This window comes from Papilio xuthus, unplaced genomic scaffold (genome assembly GCF_000836235.2).
Source record: "Papilio xuthus unplaced genomic scaffold, Pxut_1.1 DF828952.1, whole genome shotgun sequence".
Classification (NCBI taxonomy): Eukaryota; Metazoa; Arthropoda; class Insecta; order Lepidoptera; family Papilionidae; genus Papilio; species Papilio xuthus.
Genome location: NW_013529697.1, coordinates 5,200,458 through 5,210,147, shown reverse-complemented (window position 1 = coordinate 5,210,147; position 9,690 = coordinate 5,200,458).

Below are 9,690 nucleotides of genomic sequence, written 5' to 3'. Positions count from 1 at the left end.
GCAGACGGGGTCGCGGACGAGAGCGAAAGCGTGCACGTGGCCCCGTCCCGATACGATGGAGGAACAGAGTGGTTTAGTGGGTATGCCTCCGCTATGGAGGAGAAACCCACATAACTACCGCGTCCCCCCCGGGGCGCGGAGTAAGCTTAAAGCATTCCTCTCTGGAAAAAAAGGTGTCTACCACCGTTAAAATGTAAATAAATGAATCTAGGAGCTAGATTGATAGAAAATTAGTGTTTAATTGGTCGTCTATACCTAGCACCATATAAAATGTTTATTATGTATTGAGAAATCATTATGTACCGCCCATATAAAAACGCATAAAAACTGTTTTATGCTAGAGCTATAGGTAAACTACGTGAAAAATAAAGGTCTAATGTAGTTGTGATGTTATCGAAAGTGCTGTAAAAGCTTTGAATGTATTTTTCTATAGAAATTAATGGTTGTGTGACCGCGTGACGAATGGCCGCTACCTCACCGTCGTATGGTTGACCGGAGGGCCGGAGTCCGAATCACATCAATATTATTTATAAAGTAGTCACATTGTGCTAGAAACATCCTTTTTTGTTTCTGGCACATTAAGAAAACTTTTAAAAACTATTTCATATTCATATTTTATTACTTTACTAAAAATCGTTTGAGCGAATTCAAACAAAGGAAATCTCTCTAGATTTGGAAGTTTAAGTTGGGTAACTTTAGTCCAAAGCTTGTTTTCGATTATAAAGCTTACCAGTTTTGTTAGTAGTTTATAAAATATAAATTTCTAAATAACTCGTTTCTCATCTTACGAATTCAATAATTTTTAATTAGTTATTTTTATTTGCTTAATTTATAAAGTATTATTGCAATCGACAAACCCAATGTTACCATTTTTAGGACACTTATTTTGGAGAACTTCTTTCTTAATAGTGATTTTAGATTGCTAAATAAGAATTAAGGCACTTAACTAAGAGACTTTTGGTTATGATTTGTACGTAAACGTTCTCATTACTGAGAGTTTCTGTATAAAATCGATACTGGCAATATAAAGATGAGTGGGCATTTAAGTATTGTTTGCTACGGTATAATAGGGAGGGAGGCGATATTGCATCCTTGTCAATAGACCGCTCGTCGACATGTTTCAAATTACGTACACATTTTTTTCTTTATAGCTCTTTTGCATTCACGGTAATAATGTGCCAATTTCAATGGTTTTTGTATAATAATATTATAAGTAATAGACTTTCGTATACGATTCTTAAAAAGCAAGATATTCAAAAACGTTAAGCGTAGATAAGCAAAAATGGATGGCTCTTAACAGATCTAGATTATTTAATTGGTAGATCAGAGAAGTTATTTTACAAAACTCTTACAGCCTCAAAATCTTTAAATATTTACTTAAGCTGTTCCTTAATGTACATTTTGTACAGAATATACGAATGATTTTGGTTCAAGATTATTTTATTCTGTTGTTTTCATTGTTTGCTACTCAATTTTGATTCCTTCCAATGGGAAAGTAAAAGTCGATAAGATTTCTATTTAAGTAGTAAAGTTTTCCTTTGCCTTAAAGTAGGCATCATTGTTATCTAATAGATAGGTTTCGCAATTCAGTCCTCGTTTCACGCTCGGTGACCATGTCCTTAAAGATATAGTAGAAGTGTTTGTCTTAGTAGTTACATTAAAATAAACGATATTTATCGTTCATAGTGCAATAATTCTGGAACAAAGAATCTTAAGTTTTTTCAAAACATAAGTTCGGAGAATTTTTTAATAGCAGCTTTTTTTATAGAGAATGCCAGAGATGACATTTTTTTAGGGTTCCGTAACTCGAAATAACGGAACCCTTATAGAATCACTTTAATGTCTGCCCCTCTGTCTGTCAACACCCTTTTTCTGAGGAACGCGTGAAGGTATCAAGCTGGAATTTATTGGTCATGAGTGTCACCAGTGTAAGCCCATGTTAATAAAGACAGCTTACTTATTTCAAATTTGTACATCTCTAGAATGTGTCAAAGATTGGATGTCTCTGTATTTTCCTAAGTTGTGTTGTCACTGTAGTTCATCGTGAACTTAAACTAAGGGGTCTGTTGGGAAGATGCTTATTGTTTCCGTTAGGGACTGTGCTTATTGAGGATTTCATTAGGATGAGAAGTCGCTTTTTTCTATCGCGAGTACAATTTCAAAGAATGTTTAATTTTGACATTAAAAATAAGTTAAGAAGCTCTCTTTTTACTAGTTTTAATATATTTATTTATCTTTTAAGAACTTAATTATTTAAGGGTAAGGTAATTGCGACAGTAAGCAGTCTGTTATTAACACCGAAAAGCTCATTAACACAAAGAAATAAAAACAAAATCATAATTATATTTTAACTAGACATTTCGTATTCCCTGCGACCCTTTTTATTGCAATATTTGTTATACGGAACTGAATTTAAATAAGAGATTTATATCCATTTGCAACTGCTTTAAAATTGCCCGTTTTTATTTTGGCATTTTTATTAGTTCTCGTTTGTCTTTAAGTAACAGGAGCTCGCTCACCCTCAGCTCGACTTTATTTAAATTCCTTTAAGAATATTCCCTTTTTCGGCTTCTTTCTTTTCGTTTGTGAAGTCTTAAGTGAGTTGGTTAGAGTTACTGTCCTTATTCGCTTTCTAAAGAGATTCTTATCTCGTTTTATTTGAATAAAGAATTTCGTTTTATAAATATTCACTTAGTTTATCCAAATGAAGGTAAATAGTACCAGTTTCTTTCTATTAATAAAATACAACATATTTTCTTTCGTTAATTAAATTTGAATACTTCTTAATCTTTTTTAAAAGTGAATCTGATATTTAATTAATATAAACAGTGTGAATTTTAAATTTCAATTTAAACTATACATTAAGAAGGCGTTGCGAATCACGGCGTAATGTTAATTGAAATCTATTCCCTTTTAGCTACCCCATAATTAAATGCTGGTACAGTTTAGTATGTACCCTTCCCTGGAGACTGGAGTGACACCAGCGCACATCAAATATTCACGCCCTAAAACCCGTTAATAGCCGCAGCTTTGGACTCATGTATTCTCTTTAGGTTTATACAATCAAATTATCTCATAGCTTATTTCAACCGTTATTTTACACTTTACAAAGTAATAAATAATTTTTATGCTTCGCTATTACATTAAAAAAAATAGGCTAGTATTGAAATTTGCTTTTTTTAATGCTACTCATATGTAGAAAATACAGCGCAGAGATGCGTTTAAATATCTCTTTATAAATGGCAGTTTATTATAAATTTATGTTTACTTTGAAGCCCTCGAATTTCATTTAAATCTATTGCGTATCGAATGTAGCCGTGATTGCGAGTACGTCATTATCATATCAAGCCCCGATTGTGGTACGGAAGCGGGCGGGCATCGCCGGGAGGCGCAGTGATATTGCTGTTTGCCGTCGACAAATATTTGCACGGCTCGCGAGCCTCCGCCTCCGCCCCGCTACTTACTGGAGTTAAATCAATATTTAAATTATTTCAAACTTTGATTAATTTGCAGATATATTGTTTGCTATGATGTCGTTCGGGATGGATTAACAGTATACTAATGTACGATTATTACTAAAACGAAAAGCAACGACGCAATTTTATTCGAAATTTTTTACATTTATTTTTAATATTTTGTTCAAAAGTTGTTAGGGTTATAAAGGACTTTTTTTTAAATTAATTAATAAATAAGTTACGACGTCGATTCTATTTTCTTTCAAAGTTTTTGTATCAATACGTAACAATCACGAAACGTACCATTGTGTTTCGTAAATTCGATGAGTCGAATGTCACAATACGTTTGGAATGTAATCCATTAAACTGATTACAGCATGATCTTGCCATTGTATTGTAATGTGCCAGTGAAATTAATAATATAGTAAGTTTGTAATCTGTCTAGAGATAATACTGTAGAAGATAATAACAACTTGACCTATTTTAGTCTCAACTGACCTGGTTTTGTAAACAATTCTTTCGCTCTAGATAAGTTTTTTATTACCGATTAACCTAATGTTTCTTATTTTTAACTTATGACTAATATATTATGTATTCATTAATGCGAGAGTTTAGATGGATGGATGGATGTTTGTTAGAAGATATCTCCGAAATAACCCTTTACTTCGGGTAGGCTCCGAGCCCCTCGGTGGGGACGTATAGTGAGCTGATGATGATGATCTCCGAAATGGCTCAATGGATCTTGATGAAATTTGGGACAGATGTAGAACATAGTCTGGAAGAACACATATTCAACAATTATTTCTTTTAATTACGCGCGGACAGAACCGCGGTTGACAGCTAGTATATACATACATTTCTATTTGGCTCAAAAATGGTAAACCTGCTCTGCTAGTAGATACTTCCAATATTCTATTGTTCTTGAACTAACAATTTTAATTAGAATGTAACTAATACTATAACGAGCCTTTGTGGCTTTGTAAAGGCAACGTTACCTACAAAAGGTAATTCTATAACATTATTGATCAACTTCAATCAGTTGTCAGTTTTAATGAAGCATATCTCACAAAGGACTAAAATGTTTGGATATTTTCACTAAAAAAAAAACTTATCTCTCTTTGATGTTTGTTTGAAGGTACCTCTAGAACGGCTGCATGGATCTCGCGGAAATTTGATATACATGTAGAGCATAACCTGAATGAACACATAGGCTAATAATTAAGTTTTTTTTAATACCGCGGGGACGTACCGCGGGCGACTGCTAGTATAAAAAGGAGTAGGTTATGTTAAATTCTGAAAGTTTTATATCAATAAAGACATAGTCATATTATACAAAATTTTAAAGTTGTAAATCATGAAGTTTAAAACTTTAAAAGCTCTACGCTGTAGTTTAAAATCTTAGCTGCGAAGGGTAATATTGGCCGTCTGTGTAAAAGCTCGTAAAGATCATCTCTAAGCTCCGATATCGACTCATCAAACTTTCTCGAGAGTAATGAAGACTTATGAGTCTGGCTTCGTAACTCCTAATTGTCATTTTAGTTATTTGTCGGGAGCTGCTCGTTAAGTGGCAGTGACGTCAGAGGACGTTGACACATTTCCTGAGAGTCGATTTTTAATTAACTTAATTACTCACCCTCAACGGAAAATGGCAGATGCTTTGTGAGCAGAAAACTTTGAAATCATATTAGGGTAATGGTTTTATAAAAATTATAAATGCTGATGTTTGTGGGGTAATATTGTTTGTTAATTATTTTTTAATAATATTAATCAGAAAAATTAATTACAAAATAGTAATTTTCATGAATAAGAGTCACAGAGATTCGTAAAAATGTTCTGTAAATGGTACTGATAATTGAATAAATATTATTCATTTGCTTAATTGAGATATACTGCAGAATTGGAAAAGTTTTAGCTATTTCGACTTTCATACAAAATGACAAAAAATATCTCGTCAGAATATTTAAAAAGTGAATATGGAAATTTTTAATGTTTTAAAGCTTCGTATAAAGTACAAGATAAACCCTTTGCAAGTCTAAGCCCTCTTCAGGCGGTTTATCGAGGCTTTAATGCGTTGTACATCGTTCCACGTGAACGGGCATGATTCATCAGGGCCCATTCACGGCGATCTCTGGATTCAGCTGCGGTTTATCTAGTGATGCTACTTTGAAATATATTCTTCCAATATATCGATATAGACAAATCAATTTCAATTAATGTCTTGTAGTAAAATAGTTATAAGTTGTTATAAGTATATAAGTTGTTCAAAGTCCTTGTGAAATGATAATAATTAAAATGTTGCTTAACCACTTTAAGAAATTAACTTACTATCTGCCATTTTATCCAATAATACGTCCGTTGTTCAAGTCAGTAGCTCAATGTTAACGAACTATTGTTTTGCTCATAAGTGTACTTTAATAATGTAAGAATAAAATAAAATTGTGGTTATCTTTGACGTTGTAAGTCACTATGTGGTAGATTTATCGATATCGACAGTATGCGGACATCACTATGTTCACTCGACAGAGATTTAGCCGACGCGCTGTCGACGCACGGATTACCGTGATTTCCCGGGGGGCTCGGACCGAAAAGACACCTCCGTTGCATCGACGATATTACTTTCCAGCGACAGCTTTTGACGTATCAACCAGTAATTATTTTGTGGATGATTATTATTTGTTTAGTTATACTCTAGCGGGTAGGTTTTCGCGTCCCGAGTGTAATCCTGGGTGATGAAGCAATGACATTCTGAGAATTAACGATGAAATATTGTAGCAACAGAACTTATGCAACCGATCAGTATGTGACATTGACTTTACGCAAGTTGGACTGCGGATTCATAAACAGATCGACTAGCAAATAAAAATACATGATATTTAAATTAAAATGTGGAACCATACATATTCAGACTTATTTTTTTTGGAAGATCGGATTCTTTTGTAACAATGATGGAACAAAATGCAGTTTTTATTGATGGAGATTTGAGCTGTAATTACTTCAAATGGCACTTAATGTTTTTTACATATTGAATTCAATTATTGTTTTTCTAACAAAGCCGTATATATTAGGGCAACATATTACTCTTGTAGATGGGTTAAGAGTGCGTCATCCGCGCGTTCTGATAACTTAATGTTATGACGAAAATGAAAACATCGATGTCCACCCTCCTAAGGCGACGACAATGCATCACGAGCCGACATCCGCCGGAAGTGGAATAACGAGGTCGTTGTTCCGCCCGATCCTCCCCCTCCCGCACTTCATCGCTCCCAACCCCGGACTATTTTTATCCAGCACCCCATGGAGATTATTTTTGGTTGGCATTCATTCGATCTCAATACCATGGTGATGAATACCGGTTCATATTAACAATTTGTCCGGAGGCTGTTTATGGACGTGAATACATCGATGTTATCAAAGTAATAACTCTTAATGAGGACGCTTTTGAATAGAATATTATGAATATACATACTCGTATTTTATGATACAAGATGATTCATATCAGTTTTTTTAATTATTTTTTTTAGACTATGATACGCTTCGTTGATGTAAAAACAAAATAATGTTTGAATTAAGAACCGAACTTGAGTTCCATTTTTGAAATTCATAGTAAAATGTCTTCTAATGAGCTTTAAAAGGCAACTTTATTTACAAATAGACTTTTGTACATCACACGTAAAACTAACTCTACATTTTGTTAAAAATAATATATTTAATTTGTTATTTATTTCACCTGTAGAGGTTCATAATACAATTTATTATTAGCGTAATGATGTTCTGGCTGCGCACGGGGCGCGGCCACTAGAGTAAAGCCTCTTAGTTATAAGCCTCTCTAATTAGGACCTTTGACGACTAACATCACTCGCGATCGCCTCGTTATTATAACTTCTGGGGATTTAACTTGATATTTTGTCAAAATTGTGTGTATAATTTTTTTGGTTTGTAATATTATCGTTATCTCCGATTTTTACAAATGAATTATAGATGTCAAATTATGGTTATGTACACGTGTTTGTACAGTAAACAACTCATAGTATGTCTCAATAAATAATTTCAAACGAAATGTAAAATTTTATAGATATTCCAGACTCTTTTGTAGTCCGTACAGTTTCCTGTTTCATACAATAGTTCAACTCCATAGGTAACAATGGCTTTCGTAAGTTACAGGTCTGAAAATGGAAAGGTCCTTTGACTCAATTATAAAATTTTATCATAAGTCTTTGCAGACAAAGTTGCATTTTAATTTTTCAATACGTTTCAACGGAAGGGTTGAAAATTGTTAAATTTATCACCGACATTACAAATCCAATCTCATAATTTGTACTCAGCGTGATACAAAAAAGGGTACCTTAATTATTTTGCTTTTTGTTTTGTGTTGGTGTAGTTCAAAAATGTGATCAAAAAAAATTTAAGTCTATAATGGAAACAAATTCTAGTATTTTTAGGTAAAACAAAATGCATTCGCTCCAAATTCCAACGAACTTAAAAAATGTATACAACTGACAACAACTTTCGATAAGTCATATGATTGTCGCGCGTCGGTTCCATACATTTTTAAAGTTCGTTATGGAATCGATTCGAAGCGAATGTATTATATCTAACCCTGCTTACCTATTACTTTTTATTGGCTTTGTCGATCTCATGTGTCAGAATTCAAGACCAGCCTATTTATTAGGAATACTCAATTTTTTTTATGATCTTGACAAAAGAAAATCTATCGTAACTTAATATAGCTCCCGAATATTATATAATAGATATGTTTATATTAAACATTAATCTTAATTTTTAGTTATCTATATACTGTTAAATGCACACAGTATAGTGGACTAAGTGATCAGTAATATACAGTTTCATTCACTGCCTCCACTGGACTGGAAAAAGCGATAAGGAGCTTTAAGCAATAAAAATGGGCTTTCACTGAGGGCGCAAATCGATTGTACTGCCTGGAAGACAAAGTTTAATATAATATGTTTCTATTAATAAAATCTGTCAAGTAAGAAGTAAAGTAATCCCTTAGAAGTAAAGTAAGTCCTTATTAAATTTGCAAAAAACAAGCTTGTCTTGTGTAAAAATTAGAAAAATATATTTAATCATACTAATATATTTATGGAGCGTCGGTGGCTCAGTGGTCAAGCACTTGACTTGCAATCTGCAGGTCCTGGATTCGAATCCCGCCATGTACCAAAGTGTTTTTCGATTTTCGATTTAGAAGATACGTGTGAAGTCAACCAACCCGCAGCAGGCCAGCGTGGTTGACTATGGCCTAATCACCCTTAACTTAGGGTAGGCTCCGAGCCCCTCGGTCGGGACGTATAGTGAGCTGATGATGATGATATATTTATACTTATACTAAATATTATAAATATTAATGTTAAGATGGATGGATGTTTGTTAGAAAGTATCTCCAGAACAGATCAACGCATCCTGACGAAATTTGGCACAGATATAGAACATAGTCATTAGGTTTTTTCTAATAATAGGGTGACGGAGTCGCGTGTGACAGTTAGTGGTAAATATATTAGAAATCAAATAATAAATAAGATTTGCGGCAATAAACAATGAATATAATTATTGTAAGATTTAACTTCGTACATTAAACAATGTTCGACTAATGCATTTCCGTCATTAACTAGATGTTTGACGATATCGCAACCTGTTTGTAGCACGCAATCATTCATGCTGACACGATACTCAATAATTATATTTCCCGTCATTTGATTTGGCGCGTTGAGACCATTTGTACTCTACTGCACGACGTGCCAACTCAAGTAACGGGTACTATTGCATCATTGTAATTATTTTGAAATACATAACCAACTATTCAGTAAACAATATAAATGAAATACGTAATTTTATTATTTTAAAAATGATATGCTAGTTAAGATCATACAGAAAAAAAATGGAATTCGTTTTTAAAAAATTATGCAAATAGTCTTCGTAAAATGACTACCATTATAAAAAAAAACTATGCATAAAATTGCAAGCGCAATGCTTTTCCGTCATGTTGGAAAAATTTTAACGTGCGGTGGTAAGTGGGGATAGGATGTTGGTAGGGGCGGGTGGATGCGGGGAGGTAGCGAGGGGTGAGGGATGGATGTAAACACAAAGGTTCCGCCGAGCCGGCAGTCACGTGGCGCGTCCGCCGGGGGCGCATCACTCTTAAGGGCGATTTCCACTCTGTACATAGCAACAAAACAAAAACAAACTTTAAAAAAAAATTAACATCTACGGACGTGAAATC